Raw genomic sequence first — 19,186 nt, 5'->3', positions numbered from 1 at the left:
TCTCTCTTCAGCACATCCCCAGAATCTTAAACTCTATTTCAAAATCAAATCCATTGCATTTATTTAAAGTGTCACAGTTGCTCTTATCTGTCGTGTTAATTATAAAGACTTTTTTCCCTTTAAGTGGGAGTCGTTTGAAATATATATAAATGATTCCATAGCATGACTTCTTATCACCTATTCTAATGTTTCAAGTCAAGTCATCCACCACGATGCATCCTGGGTATTTTGGAAATTAGCCATTTTGAATGTGGTTTTTGTGCAAGGAGCTATTTCTTGTGCTCTGTGCATAGTCTACACTGATTCTGTACATGTATGTACATGTCTGAAAGTGCCAAATTTAGATCTACCTGTAGGGAGAATCTCTGAGCATTCAAGAAGTTGCCCCATCACAATGGGGTAGAGAAAGGGAAAGAGAAAATTCTACAGCTGCACAATGAGTTTGTATTAACTCTGTAATGCCATTAATCCTTGGACTGGAACTTGCTAACTTTTGAAGATTTAATTAGTTAAGCTTGGTATTTGGTTATCCTAGCTTTCTAAGAAAAGGAAGGTTGTCTAAGGAAAACAATCTTTAAGTTTGAAAATCCTGAGGAAAAACACATATTAAAACCACAAGCCTCCTATAAATGATAAATTCAACCCTGGAATCACTGGTTCAGAATCACCATGAATGGAGATCTCCCAGTTCCCAGAGGTAATTTTTAATCCTGCAGTCCTAAACAGATTTTTCTGCATTTCAGCTGTCCTTAAAAAAAACCCCAACCAACCAAACAAAAAACCCCCACCACAAACCAAAAGCCTCCTACCAGAGATACCCTTAACTAAGTTAACACCAGGTTTTTAAGTCTGGCATCCTCGACCCAGATAGCAAGAAAGGCGAGCTGCAAATCCAATACTTGCGCTAAGATACCCATTTTAAATTTCCACAACTTTATAACTGATAAAATGCTTTTCCTTAAGCAGAATAATTTTTCTAGCCTCCTCGCTAAGGAGATGGAGTTGAAGTAATGATAAAAAAAAAAATTGATACATTAGATGTAGGAAGTGGAGATTTTTGCCTTTATGTTTCTGAATCATCCTTAAAAAGTAGAGCAGATGAAAAACTAATGATCAAAATATTTTTTTTCAATAGAAAGTGTATTTTTTACAAAATCTGAATGTTCCATGGAAAAACTTTAATTTTGCCAGAGCTGCTTAGTTTTCCACTGGGGAAGATCTAAACAAGAGATTTCCTTTTAAGTTCTAGTTGACTGAAATGTAAGATTTTAAGTAACTTTTTCAAATAAATAAACAAATAAATAAAGTAACATCCATCCTCTATGGATTTTCTTCAGCCTGATGTCTCCTGAGACATGAAAGATGGACCACAAGGCAGAGATGAGCAAGGAGTTCCACAAAGAGGACTCCAACAAGCACAGTCCACACCTTCAGCAAAAATATGTCGCTAGGCTAAGACGAAGCATGGAAAATTTCAACCCAAAGGGAGTGAGCCTGAGAAAGATATGAGCACAAGTGGTGGAGGACAGGCAGGAATAGCAGTTGGAGCTCTACCTCCATTCCAGCAGCACTTGCCAACCATTAATAAGTAACAGTCCCCCTGTGCAGGCCCTGCACAGCCAAGGCGAGATAGACGCAGTCGCTTGTGCTGCTTAACAGCCTGCAGCAGATACCCGCTGTGGCTGCCTGAGCAGAGATCCACACCATCATCCTTCCTCCCACGGACATCATCCCTTGGGATGGGATGTGTTAAGGACAATATCCTGTTTTTCTGAGCTTCCATGTATGGATCCCTCTGGCTGCTGGTGGCTTGGGAGTCCTGCAAGCAGAGGTGTGGTTGGGTACCACCACCTCATGAACACCTCCAGCACAGACTCAGGTCCTTCTGCATGTTTTCCTTGAGCATTGCCATGACTTCCAGGTGACCAGCTTGAAGGGAGCCTGTCTTCTTCCACCTCTCTGCCTGCCAGGACTGGCCTCTCTTGCAGAAGATGATGCTCCTGTGGGGAGGAAGAGTTTCATGGAGCCTTTCCTCTGCACACCTGACCTCTCCTTGTCCTCCTTGAGAACCTGGCATTGCTGAGACCTGAGAAGAATCAGAAGCAACTGCAACCTGAGTCCTGTCCCAGCCTGAGACCCCCATGCAGCTTCTCCCCACACGTCTCTGCCCTCCCTCAGAGCAGGGCGGCTGTCTCCAAAAGGCAGCTCTTGAGACAATTTTCAGACAATCCAATACAAACAGAATTTGAAAACCTATTTCTTCACAGTTTCTTCCTGCCCTGAAGCACCTTTTCTTTTTGTTTGCAATGCTGGGGCTCAGCAAAATGGAGGGTGGTTTTCTTTTTCTCTGGAAAACAGAAAGAAAAACAAAAAAAATCAGTGTTGCCAACTCTTGCAATTTTAATCCCACAGTACTTGATGTTTTTCTTCACCCCCTCCCCAGCTTCTTGCTTCAATGTGTTATGCAAAAATCTCAGATTTCATTTTTAAAAGAGAAGAAAAAGGAACAAGCAGTTCATGGACTTCCAGGTTCTAGAAAAAAGCTGAGAAACATAAATTCAGAGCATCCTAAGGCACCTCCAAACCGAAAAAGCAAGCATGGAGAAACCAACATTTATCACCTTTTTTTTTTTTTTTTCCTTAAGAGGTGAGTAAAAAAACCTCTCATGATCAGAATGACCCAACTGATTTTTGAGCCCTTGGGATGAAGGATCAGCTAATTCCATAGGTATCACCAGTGGCATGCACAGGCCAGATTTCAAATCCCCGTGCAAAAACATGGAGATGAGGAGATGTTGCGTTTTTTAGGAGCAGGGCTAAGTTTCTACCCCACACCTTGGCCTTGTGGAACAAAAAAGGACTAAATCATGGCTGGAAGAGAAGGAAGATTGCACCTTAGTGGGATTTCAAAGTTGCTCTGAGAGATGGTTCTGGGGGGGTCTGTCGTTCCAGGAAAACAAGTGCCCGGGTCAGCCATGTTTTTTCCTGGGAAAATCAGAAGATCCAAGGAGGTTAAAACACTGGACAATGCTGAGAGGTACAGAGTGCACACTGAGAGTATGGGCACATACTCACGAACCCCATCGTGTGCTGGGAGATCAGTCAACCCCGGGAATGGTCCCTCCTGTACTTGCTGGGTCTTTGCACTTTTAAGAACTGAGCCAAGAGAGGCCACTTAGTCCCTGTGTCAAGAACGCGTTTCTGAGGGAGAAGATGTACTCAGACAAGAAGAGCAGCTGAACTGCTTGGAGACTTTGCTTTTCCTCTGTCTTGTTCTGGCATTTCATTTTTTTAAAAAATCTAAAACACAAGACATCCAACCTGAAATTTTGTGGCTGCTGTTTATGTATGGAAAATATTTAACTGTTCAAGTCAGAAAGCCCAATATTCAGAAACTTAAGGGCCATCCAAAACTCCTAGGGTCTTCACAATCAGACTAAAAATACTGTCAGAACAGGCTTCCTTGGAACAGATACTAATTTTCTGTAGCAGTGTGAAGGAATTAAAGTTGTCCTTAAGCACCAGCTGGGAGCTGCCCTGGCATTTTCATGTCATCTGCTCCCTGGTCCTCTTGTGAAGGCCATGCAGTGATGGGCTGGAGGCTTTCAGGGCTCTGCTATAATCCAGCAAACCTTGGCTGGTAGAACCAGCCCCAGAAGAGATTCCAGCTGGCTTAAGTTAGAGCAGCCACAGCGCTGCTCTAACTTAAACCACCTGCCAGTTCAGTCCTGGGCCAGCTCTAGGATCTGGGAGGTAGAAACGTGGACAAAAGACAACTTTGCCTGCTGTCTTCCTCATCTGTCCCAATAGGAGCTAGAGGTCCAAACCCCATTTAGAGATGTCCCTGGTATAAGACGTCAGAGGGACTCCTTTGAGCTCCTGGGTACCTCTAAAATCCAAGAATGCCCACTATTCAGTCCCATCTTCCTTCCTTACCTTCTCTCATCACAGCGTTTGCATTCACAATATTGAAGCCTGAACATGAGGAAATGTGCAAGGATAGGTTATTTCCTGGAACAGCTGATGCTTTCTGCCCTCTTTTGACTTTCCAGGCAGCCTCTCCCCTGCAGCTCTGGTGCCTCCACTCCTGTAAGGAACCAAGCAATATAGACCAGACAGAGAGGGCTTTTTGCTCTTTTAAAGAGTGGAAAATAAGAAAGTAAGCTAAAAACCAAACGAACAAAACTTTCCCCCAATATTTCCAGAGCTGCTGATCCTGGTTTGAGCTTTGGCAGTAAGATCACAATGGATTTAAACAGCCCCAATTCACCCTTTTACAGAGACACACATAATCATGTGCAATGGTAGGAATTACCCTGATAATACAGCCTGAATTGTCCTGCCCTTGTCCTTCCTCCTTGCCTTTCGCCCTGCAGCTACCAAAGATAATGAGTAACAGTGATATTAAACAGGGATTTGGGGTTTTTTTACCTTTTTTTTTTTTTTCCCCAGAAAGTGGATAACACACTACAGTAGATAGAAAAATCCATCCGACTTTATTTAACTGTAACATTTATTAAGAGCAGTGAAAAGGTCAGCACGGAGCTACCAGTGTATGGGCTAAACTCCTTTCCCCAGCCTTGAATGCGACAAGAAAGCAGATCCTTTAAGATGCAACTATCTTAAGCTCCCCTCCGATGGTTAAACTCTTAGTAATTCTAGGTTTTGGAGACAAACGTCAAAGCAGAGGGCTCTTCCCTTCATTATTCAAGAAAAGGCCCCATCAATATTATCTGTAATAAGAATCTGCTGTTGACATGGCTCACCCCGCAGTTCCTGTTCCAGGCAGTAGTCCCTGTCAATAGGATTAAAGTGGAGGAATGCCTTTGACAAGTCCACTGGCTGCTGATTCATTGCTGCCATCAGGCTGCCAGCTGGGAAAGGCAACGGGCACCATGAGCCAGTCCTGCTGTGGCCAGGCAGGGACAAGTGCCCCTGAAGCTTTGATTTCTTGTGCCAGAGGGGACCTCCCTGGAGCTGCAGGGGGAAGTGGGGAACGGGGAAGTCTGCGAGTGGTGTGCACTACTGGTGTCCTACCCTGTTGCTGTTGGCTGAGCAATGGGCACATCAGCTCATGGGAAACTTTGAGGTGGCTTGATGAGCAATGTTGGACCCAGTGGCACAAGGAAGCCATCCACCATGTACGGGACGGGAAGGAGTGTTCCTCAGCCTCTGCCACCACCATCTCCTCATCAGCCTGGGAGATTGCACATTGAGATGAAAGAGGGACTCTGCTCTCACACTGGAGTGCTCTCAGTGCCAAGCAGCCCCCAGGAAGCCACGAGCAGTGACACCTGAGCAGTGCTGCCCAGGTGCAGCGATGGAAGCTGACAGACCTGAGGCACAATGGCCCCGGGAACCCACAGTGAGAGGCACCAGTAACTTTCTCTGGCTCGTCTTTCTCCTGGAGCTTGGCCTGTGCTTCACTGGTCATAAGGATGCAGAGATGTGCTCAAGGGAGCAGGAGTAACACCATGGTAAAAATGAACCACTGTGGTTAAAGCCCTGGAAGGAAAGCTCTGGGCACCAAGGGGTGCAGATTGCTGGTGCATAGTTGGGCACATCCAGACCTTGACAATTCCGACTTGTGTTTTCCCTCTCCTTGTTTACCACAGCTCCCTACACAAAGGCTCTGTCATCACCCCCTGGCTTGCACAGCTCCAGGTTTGCAAAGGCCGTGGTGCCCACTGTGGACAAGCCAGAGCAGGGAAGGTGCAGCCCCTCTAGAGCCTGCAGGGTCTGGCACTGGCTAAAACCCAGCACCTGACCACAAAAGTAAGGGAAAAAAGTCTGCCGGGGAAAATCTGAACCTCCTAACCTTCTACCTCTCAACTCATCGAGTGGAGCATGCAGGACACATATGCAGACACACATACACATTAACACCCTCATCTTTTCCAGTGACTAAGCTCCTGTCTAATTCATTCTGTTCCTGTCCCCTCAGGTGCTGAGGCCAGGTCAGGAAGCAGGCAGCCTAGAGTAAATAGATTAGCTCTTTTTTAAATAAAACCTCTATTATTATCCTTAGGAAAAAAAATAACAACCCTCATTTTCAGGAATTGTTACATTTAATTAGGCTGCAGGTTCCACTGGGCTCTACAAATGGAGCCAAGAAAGCACAAATGTCAAAATATTCTGCACACAAGATGAAAAGCCCTGAGCTGGGCGATCCAGTGAAAGGGAGCCCTGTCAGCCCGCCTGTCAACTGCACTGCAGATTTTTCAAACCTAATTAAAATGATCTTTAATTTTTTTTTCTTCTGCTTTTAAAGAAACACATTTTTCTTCTCTTTTTGAATTTTTTTTTTCCACTTTAGTTTTTAATCAGTCTGATTTCCTGCATAGAGCCAGCCAGGAAGAAACTGAAAGGGAGACTCACACAGGCATCCAGCACTGGAAAACAGGAGGATGGGTGGCTGTTCAGGCAGCAAAGCCTTCGCTGCAGCTCACCACGCACCAGCTGTTTACTCATGTGAGATCAGCCCTAACAGGAAGAACAAGGTACCAAATTCTGTCCCTGCCTGTTTCCTGCCACCGTTGGGGGAATGGGACCTTTCGGTCTCTTTGTAAATAAACAGGAGTGCATCAAAGGGACACCTGACCACTTCACCCATTTTTGGAAAAACTAGAACAACTTACAGGCACTTGAATTTTTGGCTGACAGCTCAGACCAAAAAGGCCTTTACTGCCCTGGGATTAGCAGCTCTGATGCTTTGGAGCTGATAGAGGAAACCAGTTTGCAAATCCTGAAACAGGAGCTTTATTGGAGAGCTTGAGTGACCGATTAATTTTGCTCACATCTCTGCCTTGCCCCTGCGGGGCCCTACCAATCCCCTCTCCCTCACTGGGTTCATTGTTTGTATGTGTGAAGTTATTTGGATGGGCTGATCTCAGCGAAGTGGTCTGTAGAGTTCTGCAGCAAAACGGGAGGTTGCTGAGATGAAGGTGGCAGCACAAGGCAGAGCAAGTCATTAGGACTAATAACCAGCATGATAAAAATGGGCATAAATAGGGATAAGGAGATTTAAACCAAGAAACTAATGCTTAAGGGGCGGTTGGGTCAACAGCTATATAAACACACACTTCCCTTTCCACCTCCCCTGCTCTAGTGTCTCCAAGAAACATATTTGCTTACTTCAACAACCATTTTTTTCAGCCTAGTTTCCTAGAGAAACAACTCTTTTGTGATCATGCTGTGGGTGTGTCTGTCTCTCTCCCTAATAAAACTTGTGAACTCCCTGGCTGATTTCAATCAACTTTACCAGAAGGACAGAGTCCTCAAAGATACCAACTACTTTCAAGTCTTGCCAGAGCTGGGTGGACAAGAGAACACTGAACCCACACTGAGACAAAGGCTGCAGCACGGGCACTCCTGATACTAAACACCAGAGCATCCAACCTGGGGTTGCCTCATACGTTTCTCTGCAGGAAGCCGCAGTTCACTGAATCACCCTGAGTGCCCTGTAGAAATGGCATCGTTTGGGCTGAGAATTTAAAGTCGTGGTCTCTTTCTGAGAAATGCTGCAAGAGTAGTGTCAGCATGGGAAGGAGTCCCAGCCAGGTAAAAGGAGGTGCCTGCAGGCACAGGGTAGCACTAGCACTGCTCTCCAGCCACCCAAGCTGGTCCTCAGCCCTTCCTGCACCAAAGCCACCTCTTGGGCATTAAGGGAATTCAAGGCCAGCAGCAGGGATGGGGTCACCTTCTGCTCCATGCAACATCCCAGCTGCAGGGTCTTTCCTGCTTCTTGGGTGAGCAGAAGTAGAGGTAGGAGCAGTCTAGCTACTGTGGGAGTCAGTGACTCATAAACTGAGAGCATTTGACCTGGGATCAGCCAGAGGGAAGGACGTTCTCACAAGGTCACTCTCCTACAGCATCAATTTTCAGGCTCAACTTGCACTTTAAAAGCAGATTGGGAAAGGCCTGCTTCAGATGTCTCTCTCTCATGTAAGGGCATGGAGATGCTCCTGGTTGGGGTGGGAGCATGGAAGTGATCTGGGACCTGCCATACTCCAACAGAGCTCAGGTGCTGATGAGGAGGGGCTTGAAAAGGACAATGGAATAATTTGAGAGTCCCAACCAGGGCTGCTCAGTGCCCAGCAGAAGAAAGTGTCCTGATTAAGAGGGTCTCCTTTTCACTAGGTTGGGTTTAGGATGGTTTAGTGCAGTCAGATTTAGGATGCACTAAACGCAGGAAAAAAGTCAAGAGGGTTACCAAAGGTTTGGATGCAGCCACGAGCTCCTGTTCTCCAAGATGATGGAGACAACAGAGGATATTTTTAATGTGGAGGATGTCGATTTCAACAATCTTAGCCCTGCTCCCACATCATTTAAATTTGGAAATCTCCTCAGAATATCACAACATTTTGTGATATTCATTTTGTTGTGAATGTCCTGTCACTTCTTCCCTCTCATCAACTCCCTATTATCTCACTGGAAACACCCTCTCATCTGCTGAAAAAAATAAAGCATCTCCTGGAGCAAGAAAACCCTTCAGCCAGAGCTAAAGGAAGCCTGGCAGGTTTTACCCTGTGATTGCTCAGGGAAAATTCGCCCATGTGACCTTCGTGTCCCACGGAAGAGATGAAATCGAGCCTTGCGCAAGGCGCTGCAGGGAAGGGACGGACGGGTGGGTTTGCCCTCCCAGTGACCAAACCAGGATCTTGCATGCCTGGGAATCATGTCCGTAGGGGAACAGATGGAGCTGGCATTTTTGGGACCCTGTGACTGGCTGTCCAGCTAGTAATTTAGCAAAGGGTGAGCAGATAATTTCCTGTTGGACTGGTCTGTTGGAAGGGCCTTTCCCCTCCGGGGAGCTGCTGGCTACGCAGCCAAGCCTGAAGACACACGGGAGCAAAGCGTGCTCCCTCCTTTTATAGCAGGGTTGGTTTCCCCGCGTTGCCGTCATCCCGGGGGTGAGCAGCGCCGTAAGACATTTGAGGCTCTCCCCCACAGAGGGTAAAAAGTCAAAAGGGTATTAAGCTGTCACATTGGGGCAATTTATGCGTATAAACAGAGCCCTGTTTTGCTGATTTACACTCTGATAGCACATGGCCCACAGGTAACGAATGCAGCACATCCCCACATCTGCCAGTGGAAGCAGTTTGGATTGACTGACCCATAAAACTGCAAGGCCTGAAGTTATCTGGCTTCACATCTACATATACACACGCAAACAGCCGCAGCCAGCAAGTGCTCATGGAGTAACACGATATAAGCAATAAACGCTTTCCCCTAGCAAAAGTTAGGGGAGAGATTAGATAAGGTGGCTAAAACAAACTTTAACCACCACGGTGGGAGCTTGACTGGGCTGTCCTTTTACTCAGCTGAATGAGCCACAGTGTAGGGAGCCCACAGCACCAGTCACCCCATAGTGTTGGTTTCCCAAAGGATGCAGACAAACCAAATAAGCCAGCACATCTCCACTCTCTGTGAAAGCACTCTTATCCCCATCATTATGAGAGAGCTGTGCTCCCTCCCAAGCTCAGGGTCCAGTTAAGTCTTGCCTCCCTCTGGAGAAGGGCCCCAAATCCTTTTTCCCATTCGGGAGTGCTCCTGTTGGGAGCTGGAGACGTAGCTGGCCTTGGTGGGCACAGGGAGGAGGGAGGCAGCTTTGGTGCCATTTCTCCCCTCCCAGGTGGTGCAATAGAGCTCCTTTCGACTACATTGCAAATCCCACTCCCTCCCACCTTTCCAGGGAAAATCATGTTACAACTGACCTAGAAACTTCATCCTTCCCCCTTCAATGACACCAAGAAAGCAGATTACCCCCCAACCACCGACACCCAAAGATAGGACTGATGGACACACAGATGGATGCCTGACATACCATGCGCAGCGTTTGCTTCCCATCACTGCAGTCCATGCCTTCACATCATCGTGCCACTGCGGGGATGTGAGCAGCCACTACATTCCCCTTCTGCCCAGCAGACTTCAGTGTCAATTTCATGCTTTGGGCAAAAATAACAATTGGAAAAAGTAATTGCATTTATCATGTTGGCGACTCAGCCAGCTACATAAGAATGTTACATAGCAAAACCACAGAATTCAGCCTGTTTTCACACAGGCAGCAGAACAATGACTGGCAGGAGTCCCCTGACATCAGACGCTTGCCTTTAACTCAAGCAATTCTTTCACCAACATCTCCAATCCACCAACCTGGGATACCACAGCAGTCCAGCCTGCAGGTGAAGCTGAAGCTAATGAAGATACCAACAGCCAGAGGACAATTTCCGACAACAACTAAGCAGGCAGGAATACCACAGCAGACTTATTCTACTATTTTGTCAGTGGATGCTCGGAAAGATGTAGGATTAAACTTCTCAAGTCACACCATGATTCATAGGAAATTAAACTTCCCATGCTTGAGGCAGCAGTGATGGGTGACAGATTATGGAAGAGGAAAATGATGGCTCTTCCAGTGTCACCACAGACCCCACAGATCTGTGAATCGCAGCTGTGCCTCTTACTGTAGCTCTTCAACCTGCACAGCACTGTGTGCTACTTCAATCTAGACTCTCCTTCTTTCCTTAGCCCACTATCTCTGCCCCTGTGTAACCTGGTCACTGTGCTTGCACACTGCTTTTTTGCACAATTTGTCTCATTAGAATATGGTGCTAACTTGCTTTGCTGTTGTGAAGAGGGATTTAAGATAATGCAATGCCCACCTCAAAGAGTCCAAGTCAGAAAATCAACTGTTACTGAACAGGCTCCATCCACTTCTAACCAAAGGTTGCTGCAAAAATCCCACCCACTCTTTTGCACTGTAGTTACTGGGAAGCCACTCTGAAAGTTACAATTTTTCCAAGTAGATTGGACCCAATTTGAAACCAGCTCACTGAAACAGAGTCTGCCCAAGCAGCAAGAAAACCCAGCTCCTCAAATGGTTGCATGGTCACTTCATACAACACAAGAGACAAGGTGGGGCTGGAAGCAGAAGAGCTGCCTCTTTTGGATGCAGTGCCCAGCTAGATGGATTAGCCAAAACATGAATTTGTTCCCCAAAGCCTTGTAAGCAAATGTAAGTTAAAATAGGTCCCTCTTGGATTCAGTGTTCATCGGTCTTCTGACTCCACGGTGTGTAAATTATGTCAGTTGTAGACTCCTTTGGGCCTCATTATGTTGGCATAAAACACCCAAATGAATCTGCCTGGGGCATTCTTCTGCTCACAGGATATAAACAGCTGCAGTGACTGATCTGCCACTTGTCAATGCATTCTCCTATCCTGATCCTGCAAAATAAACTTCATTAGCCTAAGCTACCTTCAAGCTGCAGTAAAGCCATCCCTGGCATTAGCTTGTTCTTCTCAATGAAACTTGAACTGCCATAGATCTTGTTTAACAAACAACGTAAATACGTAGCAACGCCAGTGCAGCTACACTTAAATCAGTCCTAGATGTTGGTTCATACTGTGAATACAGGTTGTGATCGATATCCTTGTCTTCCAGTGCTAGCTGATGGTTCGACTGCAGAATGCTCACTGTCACCTCCCTAGAGAGGCTGCCACCCCACAAACCACTGATGGATGTAATCTTTTCAAGCTGAGGTGGACAAGAACCTGTTGTTTGTGGGTAAGGTAAGGTTTCAGCTATCACAGCTGCTTACATTGTGAACACCTATCTAAAGATTTGGAGTTACAACCAGCACCATCTACAGCACTTTTAAATAAATTTTGAGATGTCCATCCAAGAACTTGTACTACATTAGTTTAAAAATACTTTAGGGGTTTTTCCACATTTATGTACAGACCAGGATAAAAAGGTGCCTAAGAGCTCACAAGGGTAGTTCTATCTCCCCCAAGCCACTGGCACTTTTGGTACAGACTTCAACATAAGCAGGGCTTCAGCTTTTACTTACGTACAGGTGTCAGTCACCAATTTGGCTATGCCAGTGTAGCAGTGCTGGTTTAATCTGGCTGAGATTCTGATGCCCTGCACTCAGGTATGCCACGAGTTATTGAGCCTGGACAAAGATCCCAGACAGCACAGATTAATTCCTGATCAAGCTGACTCCTTGAAGCCTTTTTCTCATCTGACTGCCTCCACACGCAGCTTCTGTGCAGTGGTCTACTGCAGAAAAAAAAATATCCTAGTATTTACTTCACTTCCCACATCTGAAACCGGGACCAACTCTATCCTCAGCTTTGCTCTGGCGGCTTAACAAATGGGGTCACTCAGGGCTTTGCCATCTTTCCAAAACTTTCCTGCCTCTTTCCTGAATGCTCTCCAAACTTTTGATGATTTCATTCACCACATCAGCATTGCCATCAGGAGGAAATAAATTGAAGAAACCCTATGCTCTTTCTACCTCCAAGTGTCCTCCTGCTCAGTTACAGCTCAGCACCAAGACCATCCAGTCAGCTGATTTTGGCTGGTGAAGAAGCTTTTCCAAAAATAAAAAGCTTCCCAAAAGCTTCTTCTTCCTGGAGTTCACTGTCCTATAAATACAGCTTTTATTCTTTGTTCTTGCATTCACCTGCATCACCATATTTGTTGTTTGCTTGAGCCTGGCTCCCCAAGCGCTGTGTATTCCTCCCTATCAGTGACCTCCCCTCTCCATTATTTACTGTTTTCTTCTCATCACACCATCAACAGACCACAACAGTGGTGATTTTACGTTTTCTTCCATGTCATTGATAAAGATATTAAAAGCAAGAATACTGAAGGGACTTCGCTACAAACACAGCTGGCAGATGATTTACAGTTACATTTGGAGACCTGTCAGGGAGCCAGGTTTTAATCCATTTAACACACACCCTCTTGGTTTTATACTGCTCTAGATCCTTAATCAAAATGTCATGTGGTACCCAGTCAAATGTCTCACAGAAGTCTTGTACACTACTATCGCTTTTATCAACAAAACCAAAGAGAGACATCCCATTCTATTTTCCATTAACTCATGCTGATTGGCATTAATTACAATTTTCATCTTTTAATTGCTCATGGACTCCCATGAACAAGGGCTAACTTGCACCACCCAATGCACCACTAACAGCATCCCTCTGACTCATCCTTGGCATGGCCCATGTGTATTTTGGGAACAGCAATCCTGTAAAACCCGAAGCTGGAGCTGGGCACAAACAAAGCTGGGCACTGTCTGAAGTGGCACAGTAGGGGGTCCATGGTCTTGCTGATGGCTTTGCCTCTTCCAGAGGGCTGGAAGGGGAGGTGAGCTGCTCCTTTTGGACACTAAAGAAAGGATGTGAAGAATGGCTCTGTCAAGTGAATCGACTACGACCAGTCTGAGATAGCACTGATCCACACTGGAATCACCTCCCCAGGGGTGGTCAGGAGACCACTTATTTATGGTAGAAGGGGTGATACAAAATATTTCTCTCATTGCAAAGGGACCAAAGCTGTTTATTCAGCATACACATGAGACTGAAGCATACTTCTAGCAATAACACAGCATGTGTTATCTTGTTATCACAACTACTTGGTTTTGTTCCTTGAAGGTTGGAAATAATTCATTAGCTCACCACTGAGTCACTGCCTCGGTTTTTTCAACTCTACAAGTGAAATATAGGAAGAAGTCCCACAGCACCCACCCACGATACTGACATGCCTATGACCCTGGGTTGTTCCTTTTTTATCCTTTAACTCTGCAAATCATTGTCTAAGTGTTCCAAGTAGAAGTAATTCCTCACCAAGAAACTACAGAGAGTAAAAGAAAACAAGAATTTTGCTTCAAACATCCAGATCATGTTGGTTTTCATTTTGATGTAGTTGACATTTTTAAAAAATTTGGAGCAGAACAGAAGTACTGGTTTAACTCTAAACTTTTTCTTTTTTTATGAGGGAGGTACTTTTTAAAAATTGATTTAAATAAAACTGAAGGAAATTTCTAGGAATAAATGTTTAATGTTTTGTGGGAGAAGACAGAACATAAAAGTTGAAGTCCTTCCAACACAATAGCAGAGGCACATCAGAGTGAAGTCACTAAACATTTCAGCATCACTAAAACAGCATTTGTTTATTTCCTACAAATATCTTAGCTGAGGGATTTTTCCAATCACCAGTCTTGGTCAGTTACTACTGGAATTCAGCTGCAGCCTGTCTCCATTTCAAGTGTGCAATCCCTAGTAAAGGGTAGAGATGAAAACCTCATTACTACCACAAAAAGTAATTCCCATAACAAGACCTGCTTGAATGAAATTGAAGTACCTGATGTAACTACCTAGAAAGCCCTTCTGAAGCTTGAGTTTGGAGCCCCATAAACCTGAGCATCAGAAGCAGAGGAGGGTGGGGGATGTAAGATTGCAACTCCCCAGACAGGACCATTGTCAGTGGTTTTTCTGTCCTTTTTGCACTTGTCCAACACTGAAGAAAATGACTGTGCTGGACAGCAGGGATGTTTCCCTGCTCAGTGCTGATTATACACAGGCTCTTCTCTGTCCCAGGGAACAACACAGCAGACAGCACTTTTCAGCTGTAAGACGCTCCAGTTTCCATCTTTTCTCTGTTTAAGGCGAAATCTTGGCAGAACACACTGGAAAAACACAAAGGATATTGTAGTCTTGGGGTTAATGGCTACACTGCTGAAAACTTTGCAGAGCCTTTGACTTATCTCATTAGCAAGCCAGGGAGCTGCTTTGGCATTAGATGTCACCTATGCATTTGGAACAATCTCCAACACCAATAAATCTCAGCAAACATCCCCTCACTGCAGCCCAAACGCCTGCAAGGGTGCTAATCCCCAGCCAACATTCACTTGGCTAAATTATTTTTAAAAGATGATGCAGCTAATACTCCTTATTCCAGAGAATCCTGCATTGTTTTCCTTGCAAATTGCTCCTCCAAAAGGATAAAAGCTACAGCTTCTCACTTTCCACTCCAAAATAACCCTTCTCGGCTGGAGCAGCAGCCTATGAATTTCCCCAGGAAAAGTGAGATGCATCTGGTGAGTCCCAGCTCAGTCCCCAGCCACGGCCGGAGTGATGGTCCGGGGCTGTGGCTGCGTTTTATCACCCGTTGCTCTTTGTGCTGTGCCTGGCGTTTATGGCTGTTTCCCTCCTGGATTTGGACGTCCCTCCCCGCCGGTGGGGCTGGGGAGCAGGAGCAGGGCCACGCAGGAGTCAGCGGCATTGAAGGGCTCTGCGCTGGCAGAACAATGGGTTTGCTCCAGGCAGAGCTACTGACTTTTAACAGCTCTTTGCCAGTAACCCCATACGGGATTGCATCATGGAAAATCCTAGTGGAAAGCCAGGAACAAAAGAAAGATGTCAGGCTGCTTTTAAAAGGGACTTGTTCTCAGGGCAGAGGAAGCCCTTTGGTGGCCAGAGTGGGAGGCTCAGCCAGAGGAACCTGAGCTCTGTGAAAGACTGGAGGCAAATCTGGAGACATACACCAGATGGGAGAGATGAGAAAAGGGCAATGCTCAGGAGGCGACAGCTTTGCCTCGTTTTGCAGCGTTCCTGCATTGTCTAGGGATGAAGTGTGTGTGTCTGCGTGGAAAAAATTCCTATGCAGACGTTGTGTCCCTTTATTGAATTGTCCCCATAGTCCCTGAAGAGTCCAGAGTGCCGATCAGGACAGAGGATGCAACAATGCCCACAAGCTACTGAGCTCTCATCTTTGATCCAACATCCCCAGAAAGGGAGCCAGGCAAGAGACATGTCCCTGAAAAACAGGGCTTGGGACACTGCTTGGACTCTGTCCAGGCTTGGGTAGCTGAAAAGCACCCAAGGCTGATTTTATAGTGCACAACAAGAGATTTTGGTCAAGAGAGGCTCTGTTCTTCAATAGAGAAGCACAGTGAAAGGTACAGTCACCACTCCATTTCTGAAGGGATCACAGCTCTAAGTGCTATCACATTGTGAGCCCAATGAGAAACCTTTTGATGAGGGATTAGAAAAGCAACACTACTTCTGTAAGTACGGAAGAGATTGCTCATGAGAAGAGGGAAAACTCCCAAGGAGAGCCCAGCAAAGATGCCCTACGCTGCCCAACCGTGGGCTCACTGAAGCCCACATGCCGTGTGACTTTGGCTCTGATGTGATATCTAACTTACAGAAAAGACCTTCTTGTCTGCCTTTCTTATTCTAAACTGGTCTTTCTTTAACTCTCCAGGGACAGCATGTGGAAGGATAGTGCACAGCAGGTGCTTGAGAGGCTCTGCTTCCTACTTTGTTGTTCCACTCAAAACACTCAATTTCTCATCGGCAACACAAGGACAACCCAACCAGCCAGCGTGATGTATGAGATCACATGGCAAAAGGAAGGACACTGAGGTGCCATCCATAGAAAGGAAGCAGCAGAGGCTGTAAGCAAGCCTGGAAAATGAGCACATTTGCATTTTCATTAGCTATATGGAAAACAGCTAGGAAGATTTTTTTGGCAATACAGCTAGCCATTGACTTGCTTACTTGGCGGAAAGACTGATGCCAAGGAGCAGCAAAGCAAAGCAAGAGAGCTGGCCTTGAACCAAGGGATTTTGCAGATTTCTCATTTTGCATTCATTTCCCTTAGTCCAGGGGTCTTAAGTGTTGTCAATTTTAGGGCATGAGTTGGAAACCAGATTGCAGAAGGAGCTCTCCCCTATTTGCATACGGGTGTCTCTGCCTTTCCTTTCCACTCCATCCTTCGCTGAACAGTCCAGATTTTGGACAGAAAATCCCTCCCAAACTCCAGTGCTCCCATGCTTGTGAGTGTACAGGTCTGGCTGGCTGGAGCAGGGAGTGGAGCAGGGCTGGCCCTGCCCTGGCAGCACGGTCACACCCGCAGTGCCCGGCCAGCTCTCCCTGCTGCTGGCTGGGGATGGATCTGCTGCCACTCCTCGTCACAAAAGACACTCCTTGCTCAGCCAGCAGCGCTGGGCACCGCTCTGGGCTGCCTCAGTCCTGGTAATACTGGCAGTGCTGCTAGATGGTAAATAACTGAGGGCACAGCTCCCTTGCCTGAGAGCCCCAGCATGGACTGGATATCTCAATCACCTTGTCCCAGTCATCTCCAGAAATGGCAGCCACAGCAGGAGCAGCACACCCCTCTCCTGCCTGCACCACACACCATGCTCAGGGACACGATGGCCCCATGCAAACACCATGGAGCAGCCTATCCCAGAGTGCCAGGGGACTGGGAATGCTCCTGGTTTTCCATTACTGTGGCATTATGTGGGACTTTGCTTGGAAAGGTTTGCTGCTCTGGGTTGTCCTGAGAAATCCTGACAAGAAATTGGAAAAGAGTGAATCAGATATCAGCTGTGAAGAGAAACCCTTCTCCCAGCACCTTCCTTTAAGGTTGGAGGTGGTTACATATCTCAAACCTTTTTCCCCACCGTCATTTCAAATAAATGGTTTAAATTTTGTCTGCCTGCATTCACATGCTTTTATGTTTGTTTACCAATAATATTCTAACAATAGAATTTACTGTCAGGAACATTTATCGAAATGGCAAATAATAGAAACCTCATAAGCACAGCAATTCAGACCCGAATCTGGTTCTGAAAGTCACGTACTAGTATTTCAGAGAAGAAACAATGCCGTGTGAATGTTCACCCAAGCCAAAGTCACCAGCACAGCTGAGATTTCAACCATTCACTAGTAACAGGTTCATTATCAAGATATATTGCCTGAATTATTTCTAGATGTTATTCAGAGAATTATTTCAAATAATTAATATATGTAAGAAAATTACTGGGTCTGAACAGAAGAATTGAACGTGTCACATTAGAGCTGAATAAATGCCCTGCAACTATTCACTCCTCTCTTTTGGATACACTGATTTCATCAGATCCAATGTTTAACCCCGTTGGGGCTGAAGGAAATGTTCTCCTATAGCTCTGCTTGCTGTGGTTTGGGACACAATCCCCAGGAACACCATCCCTCTCTGTAGGGGGACTGTGGCCTTGTCTCACGGGCTGTCCATTGTATTTCAGGAAAGAGAGTCATAGTTTTGCCTTTCACTTACCCCAGGATAATTTCTGTGGTCTTCAACAGAGCTGTGGTTGCACGTCCACGCACAGGACAAGAATTGAACCAGGTTTAATCTTGTCCACGGTTCATTGTTTCAGCATCTCAGAGGAGGTGCAGGAAACACCATGAGCAGAGGGAGATGCTGGCAGGAGGTGGCAGGACCTGGTGGTCCACGGCCAAATGGTGAGGACAGCCAAACCAGGGCAGGCTGGAACCTGTGCTTGGATCTCCGAGAAACACAGGAATCTTGATGATATTTTGGCTGGTGTCAGGAAGAGAAAAGTGAGTGTGAGCAATATGTTCAAACATATATGTGAGAGGAATCAGATCCAGAAACTGAAATTCCCTATTTGTGCTGTCACAGAAAAATGCAGTGGTAAGAACCACAGATCCACAGCAGTCATACATTTTGATAACACCTTCACCAAGTGTTGTGGGGTTTTTTGGTTGGTTTGTTTGGGTTTTTGTGCCTATGGTACCAGACACCAGAAACTGCTGTAGCTCTCTGTGCCCACAGTGCAACACAACCCCACCAACCTGCATTTGCACCACAGGGGACTTATGTCCTGCAGTTTCTCTCTTTCACAGTCATACAATGAATTCATCTTACCTGTAAGAGCAGCCTTGTCCCTAGAATCCCTCCAGCACCTGTGGTGGAGCTTCAGGAGTAAGGAGACAGGATCAGGCTTCAGGTGGAGAAAAAAAAAAATATAGAGAGACATATAAAACAAGTAGAATAACTAAGGGAAAAGGCATATTTACATGGAAGTTGCTAAATAGGTGGCTTGTTAACTGCATTGTGGCATTGTTCCTTGTCCTGTTATTCCCAAGGGTTTGATCCCTTCTCATGCAAGCCCAGGACAGGCTTAACTTGACTGAGGGCAGGGTCTAGGTTTTATGGGGCAACAGAGGTCAGTGTGGGGAAAGAGTCTGCCTAGCAGGGTTTGAAGAGGGATTTGGGTGAGTAAGGGGCCCAGCGGTCACAATGGGATCTTTGCAAGACCTCAGTGATGCAGCTCATGGCATCCTGGCTACCCAAAAACATGCAGAGCCTCAAGAGCCAGGAGAACTTTTCTGCACCAACAATCAGCACAAAAAGTAGTAGCAATAACTGGGAGCATCTGAAAGGGGTTCTTTGCTTCTCTCCCCCCCCCCCCCCCCACCTTTTTTTTTTATTTGCCTGACTGACAGAGGATTTAAATGCAAAGTGGATCTAATGCACACCCTGAAGTCGGCTGGCAGTATGCAAATGACCTGTCAGATTAAAATCTGAATGAAAG

The 19,186-nt window shown here is 46.0% G+C and overlaps 2 long non-coding RNA genes across 2 annotated transcripts in view; both read right to left on the bottom strand.

Annotated features, from left to right (window-relative positions):
* Positions 1 to 751: 751 nt before the first annotated feature.
* LOC121659207 lies at positions 752 to 5,719 on the bottom strand. Its single transcript, XR_006014211.1, has 3 exons — positions 3,937 to 5,719; positions 2,895 to 2,985; positions 752 to 2,347 (listed from the first exon to the last, which is right to left on the bottom strand). It is a non-coding gene; the product is annotated as an uncharacterized LOC121659207 (long non-coding RNA).
* Positions 5,720 to 13,820: 8,101 nt separating this feature from the next.
* LOC121659202 overlaps positions 13,821 to 19,186 on the bottom strand; it is a 51,438-nt gene continuing 46,072 nt past the window's right edge. Inside the window, exons 8-10 of the long non-coding RNA XR_006014208.1 lie at positions 18,517 to 18,592; positions 17,902 to 18,168; positions 13,821 to 14,485 (exon numbers count right to left, since the gene is read on the bottom strand). This is a non-coding gene — a long non-coding RNA (uncharacterized LOC121659202). The remainder of the gene's footprint in view (positions 14,486 to 17,901; positions 18,169 to 18,516; positions 18,593 to 19,186) is intronic.

The sequence above is a fragment of the Corvus kubaryi genome, unplaced genomic scaffold (genome assembly GCF_017639235.1).
Source record: "Corvus kubaryi isolate FWS band 111438036 unplaced genomic scaffold, C.kubaryi_AGA036_p1.0 136, whole genome shotgun sequence".
NCBI classification, from domain to species: Eukaryota; Metazoa; Chordata; class Aves; order Passeriformes; family Corvidae; genus Corvus; species Corvus kubaryi.
Note: the sequence above shows the minus strand (reverse complement) of the source record. Positions and strands in the feature narration are given on the sequence as shown.